General features: G+C 35.5%; 1 protein-coding gene across 3 annotated transcripts in view; it reads left to right on the top strand.

Annotated features, from left to right (window-relative positions):
- SLC38A4 (solute carrier family 38, member 4) overlaps positions 1–13,960 on the top strand; it is a 60,736-nt gene that overhangs the window by 16,634 nt on the left and 30,142 nt on the right. Inside the window, exon 1 of one of the 3 annotated variants that reach the window (XM_011936050.1) lies at positions 5,626–5,773. The exons of the other annotated variants lie outside the window; for them this stretch is intronic. The gene's annotated coding sequence lies outside the window, so the exon portion shown is untranslated. Of the gene's footprint in view, positions 1–5,625; positions 5,774–13,960 lie in introns of those variants that run through there. 3 annotated transcript variants of the gene reach the window in all.

Genomic DNA, 13,960 nt, shown 5'->3' on the forward strand with positions numbered 1-13,960 from the left:
AAAATGCATCAAAATTGTTCTGGTAGGGACAGGCAAGAATGTGAAAGAGAGCCATGGAAATTAATATGCTATGATCTAAGAAGAACGTAATTTTTTTAAACCATCAATTACTATGAACTAGAAAGAGAGTCAACCCAGCCCAGCACTGCCATAATATGTATTCTGTATGAAGAACTTACATTAACAAGGTGAGTCAGTTTTCAGGAAGTATTGTTATTATAATTATACATCTCTTAGCAGTTCTGTTTCCTCAAGCAGGCATTTTAAAGGCTAGAAATTATTCTTTAAAGCAAGGCTCTAAAAGTTCTAATTTAACATTTAGAATTTCAGTACATTATTTAAGTTGGAATCACCCATAAGTCTTATAGACCTTGTTACATTATATTTCTGCTTAGGTGGAAGTCTGAAATGAGCTTGTGATACTTTTCCCTGTATCATTTCAGTGTGGGATCAATAAATGAAATGGACCAGAAGGATCTTTTTCAAAGGTGAAAGGCAGAGGCAAAATATAGACATCATGGGCTGTTGTCTAACCAGATTTTTTTTTAAATTTAATTTTCTTGTTTTGTCAGCCGAGACTAAAAGCAATTTTCTATTTAGGTCTGTGACAAAGTCAATAAATTTGTCAACCTGAACCAACCTTGTTTGCTAATTTTGCAACATAGTAGTTGACTATTCAAACATTTCCAAAATACTCCATTATATAACTGTAAAGGTGGTTTAGGTTGGGTGGAAGAGAGTGGCATGTGATCAACTAAGCAATTTCCTCAAAACTCATGGGTCATTGCATTTCACTTGGTGGGGTTTCTTAGAATGGAAAATCAGAGCCTCTCCCAGGGGCCTGGGCTGAAACCCCTTTGGGGCTTCATATTTGGGAGGGTGTTAACTCTAGATTTTTTGAAGGTATCATCAAATGAGCCTAATCCTGTAGTCATTTGTATTGTATGTGTGTTGAGATGTTATTTTGTTAAATAGAAATATTTAAAATGCACTACATTTTAGTAATCCCATTTTGGATTAAAACAATTTAAAGATACGTATGTATATTTGGTGTCTTAAAAAATAGAAGTGGCTCAAGCTTCCATGGAAATCTGAGAGGCTTTGCCAAGGTGAATTAGAAAATTATTAATCTTTACTTCTGTGTTTGTAATTAATTTGATATGTGGCTTTTGGGGGATAACACTAAATTATCTCTTCTTTTATTTCTAATTTTTTGTTTTGTAAGTTGAGGTTAATAATTACAGAACCATGCAAAGAGATACTTATAGTATACCTATGTTTTCATTACTCTACAAGTGATAAAAATAATATGGCAGCCCAGGTATAGAAGTGCTTGACTCCCCTTCATCATGGCAGAGAATTCTGCTATTTGAATAATTTAGGAAGATTTCTGTAACATTTTTCTATGGATTATCTCTATTTTTCTTTTCTTTTTTTTTTTCAAATATCTATATTAAAAGAGAAATAAAATGAAGAATTTGAAGTGCCAAAACAATGGCATCAAAAAGGATCACAAATTCTCTTTAACGCTGTAAGTCTGAAAACCAAAAGGCAGATGGCAAATCTATATTAAAAAGAAGTAATCAAAATATTGCTTCTTTCTGCAGTCCTGCTAATATCTTCCACTTTTTAGGAAAGACCTGGGAGGTCAGATAGACATTTACCTACGATGGGATAAAAAAATCAATTAGATTTTGAGTTTATGAATCTATGATGAAAGGTAACTTCTTGGAGAATAAGGTATCATAAATACAATGTCGTGTAGAAAAGTTAACAAGAAATGGAAGCAAGAAAAAAAGGGAGATGACCTAAAGGGAAACTGAAGTGAGAGCAAAGAAAAGCAATGAATACAGAAACAAAGGCATTACAAAAGTATTAAAAAATAGGTAATTTGGTTCTTAGTCATTACTGTTTCTAAATGTCTTCTTCCAATTTGGCTACAACCAAATTCTATTTTCAAATATTATTTTGTCCTATGACTAAATTAGAAATTTGTGTATAGTCATGATGAGAACAGCAGGTTATCTCTCCCAATGTCATTGCAAAATACCCTGATGGTCTAAGAGATTTTTTAAAATTTATTTGTTGACTAATTTTAACTTGATCCCGCTGTAACTTTCTCTTTAAGGACACCGTTGGAGTTAGAAATTTTAAACCATATAATCAATGATTTTAAATAAGTATAAGAAAATTTCTTATTCAATGTGCAGGTATAATCTGAATCACTGTATTTTGAGCCAACAGTCTTGTATTTTCAGTAGATAACATTACATTGGGATGTACATTCTAAGACCTTCTTTGTACTATTTGAAGATGATAGTCATAGATTGATGAAAGCGGTGTTGAAATGAAGGAATTATCACCATACTCTCTTTCTCTATGTAAGGAAAATGAAGATTTTTATTGCTCATTCTTGTTTTTCATAAAATGATCACTTAAAATTCATAGCATTGTGAGCTAGTGAACGTGATAAAAAGAAACAGGAACACAAGAAAAAGATTCAAATTACCATTGGCTCCAATTTAAATTTTGTCCATTTGCCCACCTTTCCTTCTGCCATTATTCTCAGATAGGCAAACATCACCAAACCCAAACTTTCAGCCAACCTTCCTACTGGCCTCCCTGTACCTACCTCCACCTCTACCCCCACCTTCACCCCATCATCTCTCCTACATTTTTACTGTGCTGATTTTCTTACTTTCTTCAGAAGCTTTCAAAAGATCTTCATCACTAAAAATGTGAGTTCCCTAGACTTAACACCTTTTGCAGTCTGTACTATTCCATTCTGTTCTCCTATTTTGCTCCAGAAGGTCTCTACTGCAGCCAGAATGATTCTCACTGTTGCCAGAATATACTTCTGGCATTTTAATTTTTAGCTTTTAATTTTAATCCAACATGCTAATTTACTGTAACTGTTTAGTATACTTGAAGATCAGAATTACAAGGATATTTTTCATCTAGGATGTCTTTCCTTTTCCTCTCCACCTACTAGGATCTCACATGGACTTTTAAGAGCCAGCTCAAGGTCTGCGGGCTCTCTGAAATCTTCAATATCCTCAACCCCTAGGGACTCTTTATTTCCTGGAGTCCTGGAGCACGCTGTGCAATTCTGCTAACACTAATTAGGTTCTAGTCTGGGAAACCAAGTCTCCCTTTCTGTGGCTGTATCTTACCCCCAGCCCCTACCCCTATAGACACACAGACCAAATCTCATATATCTATTCATGGTGGCACATATTTGAATTTCTTATGTGAAGGTCAGGTTAAAGTGTTTGTCACTCATTCCCAGACTTGTTTCATTATTTACTACTTACGTATTTTTCATTTTATTCATTTTTAAGGTCTGCCCCTATTCTGATGATTAGCTCTTTCTACCATGATACATGAACCAAGCCTGAGCCTAACTGAATCTGTTGCATGTGCCATGCATTCAAATTCAAACAGCACAAGTCTATTACCAAACGTGCATGAGATTACATTGTGGTACGATTTTAATAAATATTCAAAACATTAAATTATAATGTTTAAGTCTGTGTTGTGCTTATGAAAGAAAAGTTATTGTGAGTTTTGTTGAGAGCAGATCATATATTTCTTCATTAATTTTGGCCACATCTGAAAATGTCAAATGATCTAGGGAAAAAAATAGTCAAACAATTAACCAGATACTTCATTATTTTACTTTATTAACTTTTGCCAAATTAGTTTTCATGTGTGTATATCTGATTTTTAAGTCAGTGTTAGAAAAATTTTGTAATAAGAATTTTGCTATGTAGAGTAGGTTTAAAAGAAACATGATTAAACTTTTCAATAGAAGTCTCTAATGTGTGCTTTTAATTTTTATCCAATGCTAATGTACTATAATTATTTACTATACTTGAAGATCAGAATTACGACAAAGCCAAAGCTTACAATTTTAGCAAGAATAAAACGTTAAGGATCTATACATTTATCTCCACCCTATTTTATATATTATAATTTAATATCAAATTAACATATTGGAGTGTGTTCATTCTTGTTTGATTGACCCACTATCAAATGAAACTTTAACAGAATAGATTTGATTTTCTAACAATTATTGCAATTTTTTGCATGGTTAATCTTATATTTATCTGATAACTTTGCAAACAGAAAGAAGTTTTAAATTGGAAACATCACTATTAAATGATGGAAATAGAAATTTTAAAAGAATTTTTTGAGATTTCCTTACCATTAAAATTGGTACATTTGTTATTATCACTGTTCCCCTAGACCATAATACTTCTCATTTGATAAAAGACAAAACTATAGGGTAACTCTAAAAAATAGACAATGAGCTAAGAGACAAGTAAAAGTAAGTTTACCATACTAAGCAGTTAATAGACCAAACAGGCACATTTGGAAAGGAAAAAAAAATAGTTAACCACACATTTTGTTTAATGTTTAATGTCTTGTATCGACTTAAGAATGTTTTACTCGAGGAGCAATGTTTAGTTTTCTCGTTTTTTTTTTTTTTTTTTTTTTGAGACGGAGTCTTGCTCTGTGGCTCGGGCTGGAGTGCAGTGGCTGGATCTCAGCTCACTGCAAGCTCCGCCTCCCGGATTCACGCCATTCTCCTGCCTCAGCCTCCCGAGTAGCTGGGACTACAGGTGCCCGCCGCCTCACCTGGCTAGTGTTTTGTATTTTTTTTAGTAGAGACGGGGTTTCACCATGTTAGCCAGGATGGCCTCGATCTCCTGACCTTGTGATCCGCCCGCCTCGGCCTCCCAAAGTGCTGGGATTACAGGCTTGAGCCACCGCGCCCGGCCAGTTTTCCTTTATAGAAATACGAATTGACACATCTGTTGTAATCTAGCATTGCTTCTGATTGGTTATTAGATTGTTCATTCATGTCATAAATACTTAAAAGGCTTCTCTCAATTCTTGATTGGTTTGTGACTTGTTTCTCTTGCCTCACTTTCAGAGTAGTGTCTAGTTGAGACATCTTAATAGCAGAATAAATAAATGATTTGCCAACATATACAATATGGTAGAGTTTTTAACTCTACCTCTGACATGTGGAGAGCCAAGTAGATTTTTTTTTAATGGAGAAAATACCTACTTAAAAATTCTTTTAAAATGCCTAACAGCCTTTTGCCTACACAGCACACTGCCTTTGGTGTAAGAGTGGTGGCTGATATTGGCCTGTGATTTCCAGCTTCATGGCATCTTGGGTACTGTTTGGAAGTGTTTGTTATTCCGTAAAATTTTTCTGAAAAGGTCAACAACTCAAAAGAAAATAACTCTTTCACTATGTAATCAATATTTTCTGGAGATTTTGATTATAATGTTTCATTAAACAATCTGACCTCACAACTATTGTTATTGTATTGTTTTACTTTGACTTCAACTCATAAGTCTTTTGAAAAAGGAATATTTCCGTATTCATCAGTCAACCAACCTAGTAGAATCTTAATAGAGAATGACACCAACCATGCTAAAACTTGCAGTGATTATTTTATTGTATAAAAGCCAAAATTCTAAAAGCAAATAGAAATTGGTGTAACTGATGTTTAATCCAAATGTACAACGGTAAACTGACTTAGCTTCTCTTTTTTTTTTCAAGAGCTGACGCAAGTTGGACAGGAGGAGGTGTTGGGGTGAGGTGGTGGTGTTGATTGGCTTGTCTCGTTCACTCCCACTGATCTTTAAATCAATGTCTAGATCTCTAAAGGTTCATATAAGTCAAAGCTGTTACACGTGTCTGCCATTCCAAACAAGTCAGGAAAGCTTGCACAGGACTGGATAAATAATTAAGGTACAGCTGTTTTTACGTGAATATTTGCAGTGCTAAAATAATGCTTACTTTCTTATTTTTATTGTGTTGATTGTTTATTCATTACAAATTAAAATGTTTGAAAATACTAACTTATTTTTCTCATTTTAGAAATGATCAATTCAGCACAATGTCAAACACTGAAATTATTTACCCAGGTCCTGATTGCAGTTTTCTTTTGCAGATAATTTTAGGTTTAAGCATAAAATTAGGACAGTGAATAATGAGAAAGGGAAACATTGCAAATACAACCAGTAAAATGTGTTTAGTTATTTATATCTCCATGTTGATCATGGACTGTAATGAAGAATTGACACAATTTGTCTTAGGAGAAAATATGAAAGTTTAGAAGTATATTGACAGTATTACCCTATTAAAAATTTTTGTTTATCTTGAAAACAAACAAAAAACTCACAAAACTTTTGACTAATCAAAGAAGGAACATCCCTTTAGTGCAGCACATGTGAATGGCTAAGAGTTTGGGCTGTACCATTATCAAATGAAAAGGAAAAACTGTTGTGTCTTACCTTTTCTTCTTAATTTGACCATTTTAGTTAAGGAGTATTTTTAGAACAAAGTTACTCAAAGAAACTAGGGAATTGAATGGAATATAAGCCTAACTTTAGATTTTGAAAGAGTAGAGTCAACTATCTAAAAGTAGAGGTGTTCTCCTCAAATTTATTAATCAGACAGAGGAGAATTCCCAGTGGATTTAAGTATCCCTGTACCTTGAGTATCTTAGAGAGCATATGCGGATGGTTTTAGTTAAATGCCCAGGGTATAGTAAAAGTAAGGGTGTTTTGTAACTCAGTGGCAGAATATTTGAATTGATGATATATATCACATTCATGAACCCTGGGCTAAAAGTTTTAGTTTTGACAAAGTAAAGAAATTTAGGTGTGTTTTTAATAAAAGATTGCCATTTAGTTTATAATTCAAGACCCTCCAGTTCCGATTTATATTTAGATAGTGTTCTGGGATTTTCTTGAAAGTATTTACATTTATACTCCTAAGAAGTATGTAAGCAACATTTAAGATCTGAAAAATGTAGCTTTAATGACTCAACTTTTGAGTTTTCTTTACACATGTTATACAGTGTGCTTTAAGGTTATTGAAGCTATTTTTTAGCTACGTGAATTAGTTTAAAGAAAGTGAAAATAATTATTCCAGAGAAAAAGTACCTCTGGGAGTGGTCCAGTTATCTATTATAATGAATGGAACTTACTGCATCCAGAGTTCATGACAGATTAGGTATTATGCATTAAAATGTGGAGCATAAAGAGTTCACTATGTTAATATCATGTATGCTACACATCCCTGTGCATTCTGGAAACTACTGTTTGGGAAAATATGAACTAAAATTTATGTGGCAATTTATGTTTAAGATGACTATGTTTTCTTCTAAGATCAGAGCTAGAAAGTCTGTAAACAAAATCGCATATTCAAATCTTATGACCAGTCCTTTATACCTCATCAAATGGATGCTTTAATTCTTATATTAGCAAGCACGTAATCTTTTCAGCAATGGGAAAATACCTCAGTATTTGGTTATTTATCTTAACTTTTCTAGTTTTTCCTAGATATTAGCTGTAAGCTATACCTGAGTGGGGGGGGGGGGAAGGAAATGCTAAAATATTAGCACTAGCAATAGGAAATAGTCAAGTAAGTACAGTTCTGCTGTTATTGTCAGTTTCTTCTTTAAGAGCTACCTCAGACTGAATACTTTTATGGAAGCTAATTTCTGTGAGAACTCATGCTATAGACCAACAAGCGCTCTCACTGACAAAATATGACAAGAATGGCATTGTTGGGGAAATTAAGATAATTTAATATAAAGGTAATATTAGATTGTAGTGTGAAAGCTACATTCATTTATCTGTGGTACAGTGTGGATGTAGATTTAAATAAGTTCCTTGGATACAAGATAATTTGGCTTTTAGAAGTTGCATGACCCTTGCTCAACCAAAGGGTAAATGATAGGTGAGGCTATCTGTTACCTAAACCTAAATTTCAAAGTGAATTTGTCAGTACTTGGTAGGCATGAAAGATAAGACAGATAGCGATGCTGGGAAATCTGCTCTGGCAATATTAGCTCCCTTTTTCACTTTCACTTATCAGGTAAAATAAATGTTTACAGTAACTAGGGAAGGTCAGAACTTTTGCTTCTCGACTCAAGAACTGTTTCGCTTTCCAGATTTGATATCTTTCTTTGAAGTTGAACCGTATAGGTAAAATTTAAGAAATTTACTGTTTTGACACTCTTACACCCTGAACTTCTTAGGCACCTATCCAAAGAACAAGATATTCAAATGTTTAATAATTAGAATTTGGATATAAAGAATTAACTACTCAGAACACTTAGATATCTTTTAATAAATACGATAAAAATGAAATTATTCTAATATGATAATATTCTAAATACTTGGTTTCAAGTTTTGACTTTGTATTTTCGTGAAGAGTGAATTGAATTAACAATGCAGTTGAGCACTGCTGTGCTAGAAAATCCAGTCTGTTTCTGCAAGACCTCTTTGTATCACAGAGAAACTTAACTTTAATGAGGAGAAGGGCTAGACTATAGATAATTCTGTTGAACTCAATTTGACTTTTCTTTTAGAAGCGTTTTGAACATTCTCTGTGCAACAAAGCTATTCTTTCTCCTGGCAATCAGAGGAGAGCATTTTCATTTCATTTTAAAGCATTATCCTCTAAAACTGTAATCAAAAAGCATACCTCTATCTATTCATATAACACAGATCATATAAAATTGCACTTATCTTAGTGGAATGTAACACTAGGCACTGTGCTAGATGCCAGGAATATGTAGAATCCACAACCCCAGCACCATTCCTATTCTCATGAAGTTTCCTGCCTAAGACAGTTAATTATCAAATAGGCAAGTAAAAGAGTAAGTAGAAAGTGTGATAAATACTATGCGGGGGAGGAGAACATATAGTGGCAGATCTAGTGTAATGTGGGGTCAGAGAAGGACACTCTGACCAATTGGCCTTTAAAGATTTTCAGGTTGTTTTAGTTAACATTAGGAGGGACCTGGCTAAGAATGTGGGGAATGGTAGTCCAAGCAGAGGGAACAGTGCCTTAAGAGGTCCTGCAGTGGCAGTGGGGAGACAAAAGAAGCCCAGTATATTCAGTGAGTGAGGGGTGGTGGGATTCAGTATGAGATGAAAGAGCTATGTCTGGGTCAAAATATATAGAGCTTCCAGTGTATTAGGAAATTTGACTTTCGTCTAAAAGTGATGACAAAATCATAATAGGGCCTTCAGTAGGGCAGTCATTCGGAATAACATAGTGGTCATGGAGATAGAAGTGGATGAATTCTAAATAAATGTTGAAAGAAGGACTGATAGGACTTGGTGATACTTTGGACATGAGTAGCAGGTGAAGGATAGAGAATGGGACAGCCAGGTTTGCCCAGTGAGCAGTTGGGTGAATGAAGGTACCATGTTCTGAGATGGCAAACAGCAGAAGAATCTATGCCTATGAAAATTTTACGTTTCAATTACAGTATTTGCCAGCAATATTCTTTTCTATCCTACTTATGCAACAATTCTTTGATTAATTCCATACATATTTATTCCAAGAAAAAGGCAAAAATATTAATTATATTATGCTCTAAGAGTTTGCTCAAAATCTGTTTTAGTAGGCTGAGTTCCTCAGGTGCAAGGAGTCTGTTTTATTCATCCTCTGTGTCTTCCACAGTTTCTGATTAAATTTTAGCAATTATGATATAGTCTAAAGGCTCAAGGTATATACTTTGTGCTGTAGACAGAAGATTCAGAATATTTAGTTTCTCATAATGTGCTAATTCTTTTTGAATTGTGCATTTAACCATTGTTCCCTTAAAATAGATCAGTAATATCATCTTCAAAGTTAAGATATAAGCTATGAAAACATGTCCCAACTTTTGTGAGAGCTCCCTTGGCCAAGGCAAAAATGGAATACTTTTTTTTTTTTGAGCGGAGTCTTCCTTTGTCACCCAGGCTGGAATGCAGTGGTGCAATCTCGGCTCACTGCAACCTCTAACCCCGGTACAAGCCATTCTCCTACATCAGCCTCCTGATTAGCTGGGAGTACAGGCATGCACCACCACGTCCAGCTAATTTGTGTGTTTTTAGTAGAGATGGAGTTTCGCCATGTTGGCCAGGCTGGTCTGAAACTCCTGACCTCAGGAGATAGACCCTCCTCAGCCTCCCAAAGCGCTGGGATTACAGGCGTAAGCTACCATGCCCACCCCAATAAATATTTTATATATGCTAAAACAGCATAAAATTAGGTCTTAATTTGTGCATTTGTGAAGGGGCACCTACCTCACTCATAATGTTTGTGAGAGTTTTGAGACTGTAAAGTCCTCTTGTAAGTGTCTGATTATGCATATGAAACACTATGTATGTTTGCAGGTAGATAAAGACATCAATTCAATTCTCATTACTGGGAGAAAACAGATTTAAATTTATTGAAGGCCTACTATATGCCAAACTTTGACACTCATTATCTCATTTACATTCTCACAACTCTGCTTTGTGGTAAATAATATTACCTTCATTTCACAGAAGATGGAAAAGACAGAAGTTAGTTAATGTAGCCAGGATTTATACCCAGTTTTGCTTACTGCCAAGGCCATAGTTCCTGTTCCCTGATTAGGCTTTAGTTCTCTGTAGTAGAGACAGCAATACAAAGGTGGCATAGCATGGAGGCCACTCAACTTGGTGCCTCCATTACCTCATCTGTACAATGGGAATAAGAAAAAAAATTGTACTTGCCTCAGAGGACCGCTCTGAAGAATTGATAGACGTAAGGCATTATTAAAACAGTGGCTGGCATGTGGCAAGGGCCATATGAGTGTTTGATGTATCTTTTTTAAAAAAATTCTTAGATTAGCATGGCTTAATGCAAATGAAATGAATGGGGTTCTTATTAATATACAAAGTAGAACAGACTGTAACTGAAGCTTCTGGACTGCAGTCATGTATACTTACAGCAGCAAAGATCTCAGCCCCACTGCCCCTTCCTCAGAGAACCTTTCCCTGATCCCCTAGACTAAGTTGGATACTATGAAAGACACTGCTATGGCCCCTTACAGGGGCTGGATAAATTAAGGATGGGGGAGGGAGGGAAGAATGCCAGTCACTGTGACCCACATGTGCAAATGACCTGAGATGTAGAGAACACGGTAAATTTCTGGAATGGAAAGACTAGTGTAGCTAGAACACTAAGATGAGGAGAGTGTGGAAGATGAGACCAGACATGTGAGTGGACCTGGCAGAATGTTACCGGGAGTGTTGAGAATTTTGGACTTTATCCTCAGAGTAAAGTGAAGACATTACAGGGTTTTAAGCAAATAAAGGATATCATCTGTGTTGTTGCTGTTATGCTGTTATGTTTCAAATATCCCTCTGGCTATTGGATAAAGAATGAATGGTAGGGGCAGTTAAGGAAGGCAAAAGAGAATTCAAGATCAATTAGGAGATTTTTACAGTAGACATGATGGTAGCGTGGACAAGAGTGAAGGTGAAAGAAATGAAAAGAAAAAGACTAACTTAAGAAATACTTCAGTTCATTGCAAAAGTCAACCAGGCTTTTGTAAAGAACTGGATGTGGAAGGCAATAAAGAAAAATTTATAATAGAAGGCTCTTATGCTTTTGACTTGAATAACTGGATAAAAGGTGACAACATTCTTTGGAGCAGAAACATTGGAAGAAGAAGGCCTATCACAAGTAGACTTTGGACACATTGAATGTAAACTGCTTTTGAGATATATAGATGACATTTAGGCCCCCGAACACATGGAACTTGAGTGCCCAGGAGAAGCCTAGGCTGATGTAACTTGAGAAGTCTTTGTTATATGTATTTGTCGGAGTTCTCCAGGGAAACAGAACCAAGTGGAGATAAATAGATAGACAGACAGGTATAGAGGTATATAGATATAAGATGACATTTATCATGGGAATTGGCTTTCATGATTATGGAGCTAAGAGGTCTCAAAATATAGCATCTGCAAGCTGGAGAACCAGAAAAGCTGGTGGTATAATTTAATCTGAGGCGGAAGATTGAGAAACAGGATGTGGCTGGTATAAGTATCAGAATTGCAAGGTCTGGGAAGCAGGAGCTCCAGTGTTCAAGGGCAAGAGAAGGCAGGAGAAGATGGATGTCCTAGCTCAAGCAGAGAAAGTAAATTTGCCCTTCCTCTGCCTTTTTGTTCTATCTGGAACCTGGAGTGGTTGGAGGATGCTCACCTTCAGTGGGGAGAGTGGATCTTTTTTACTCTGTCTATTGATTCAAATGGTAATCTTTTCCAGAAACACCCTCACAGAAACACCCCCAAATAAAGTTTTACTTGCTATCTTCCCATCCTTTAACACAGCCACAATGACATATAAAATTAACCATCACATTATATGAAGTCTTGGGAGTGGATTGGAAGAATGGGACTTAGGATCTAGCTTTAAGGAAGTCAAGCAATGAAACTTCACACAAAATCGTATTTTTAAAAGGACAAACCACAAAAACTGTGAAAAGTAATAGTGGTGTCATCAGCAAAGAGAAATTTTTGAGAATTCCTGGAAGGCAGAAAGAAGATAGGGTTGGAAAATCTAAGAGAAAAGGAACCAAGATAAGTGTGCTTTTCCCATAGGGTGCCCTGCAGTAGCTTCAAGTTAGGTTGATATAGACAAAGAGGAGGCATAGATCATGGGCAACCAGTGATCAGGTATCCACCAAGGAACCTCAGTTTAGACATGATGGTCTGTTTGGGATACCGTTTTTGACTATAGGATAAAGCTGTGATCTATTCTGTAAAGAAAGCTCAAGGAAGGATGCTAGTATAAGTATTAGGGCCTCTACTGCAGGCAAAGAGGTATAACAAGCAGGAATGGAACCTCTACCAAAAAGAAGATACATTAAAATGCTTCACTCCCAGAGTAACCACTCCTGGAGCGGCAGCTGTGTCTGGGAGTGGGATGCTCCTCCCACAGACAAGCAGCAGAAGAGCCACTTGCACAGAACCTACAAGGAAGCAGCCCATCAGTGAAATGGGCCCACAAAATTTCAGAGAAGCTCTGAGTACCAGCTGTCCAAGCTAATCAATGCGCTCTGTCATTCACAAATATGAACAGATAACCTAGGACACTCGAAACTAAGGAAAACGAGCAGCATGGAAGAGAAGGACCAAAGGGAACAAACAGAATAACTTCAGAAGAAACATATAATTTAGGGAACAAAAGGAACTTCTGAAAACTTCACATCAATATCCTTAGAAAAATCTGAGAAAATATTGTATCCATAAAACAAAGAAAATGATATGAAAAAAGAGAAAGAGGATAAGAGCAAATTATTAGAAATTAAGAGCGTGATTGAGAAAAATAGTCAGCTGACAAGTTGAAAAATGAAACGGATATAGCTGAAGGTGAAATTTGTTATTTTGGATGTGACATTGAGGAAATACTCCTAAACATCGAGCAGTAAGATGAACAGATCGAACATAAACAGAAAAGCTTAGCAATATGGATCAAGAGGTCCAATACCTGATTAATAAAAGTTTTAGGAGCCAACAAAGGGGAAGAAATAGTTATCTTTTTAAATAGTAGAACTTCTTTTATTTTTAGAAGAAAATATGTCTTCTACAGAAGACAGACACAAGCCTTTTGATTGAATGGGCCCTCTGCATGCTGAGTATGATGAATTTTAAAAACAACTCACGTCTAGTCACGTCGTGATAAAAGGATAAGGATAAAAATTCTAAAATCCTCAGAAAAACATTGATAAGTTATCTATAAAGAAATAAGAACAAGACTCATCTATAGAAGCTAGAATAGAGAAATTTCTTCAATATTCTAAAGGAAAATGCTTCTGAATCTAGAATTCAAACAATTGATAAAGTTTGAAGGCAAAATAAAGACATTTTCCAACATGAAGCAACTCAGAAATTCTATTTACAGACATAGGCTCATTGTGTGAAAAAAGTTATTCAAGGCATTATTTTAGCATAATGCAAAATAAACTGAAGAAAGAAGATAGAATGACGTTCAAGAAACTAGCGGCTGAGAAAGACTCAGAGGTTGGAGGAGGAAGCCATTCAGAATGAGAAAGAGCATAGAAAATTTGCTTTCAAAGTTTTGGTAATATAGAATTATATTTCATTTGTTATGTAGTCA

The sequence above is a fragment of the Colobus angolensis genome, unplaced genomic scaffold, assembly GCF_000951035.1.
Source record: "Colobus angolensis palliatus isolate OR3802 unplaced genomic scaffold, Cang.pa_1.0 Scaffold150, whole genome shotgun sequence".
Classification (NCBI taxonomy): Eukaryota; Metazoa; Chordata; class Mammalia; order Primates; family Cercopithecidae; genus Colobus; species Colobus angolensis.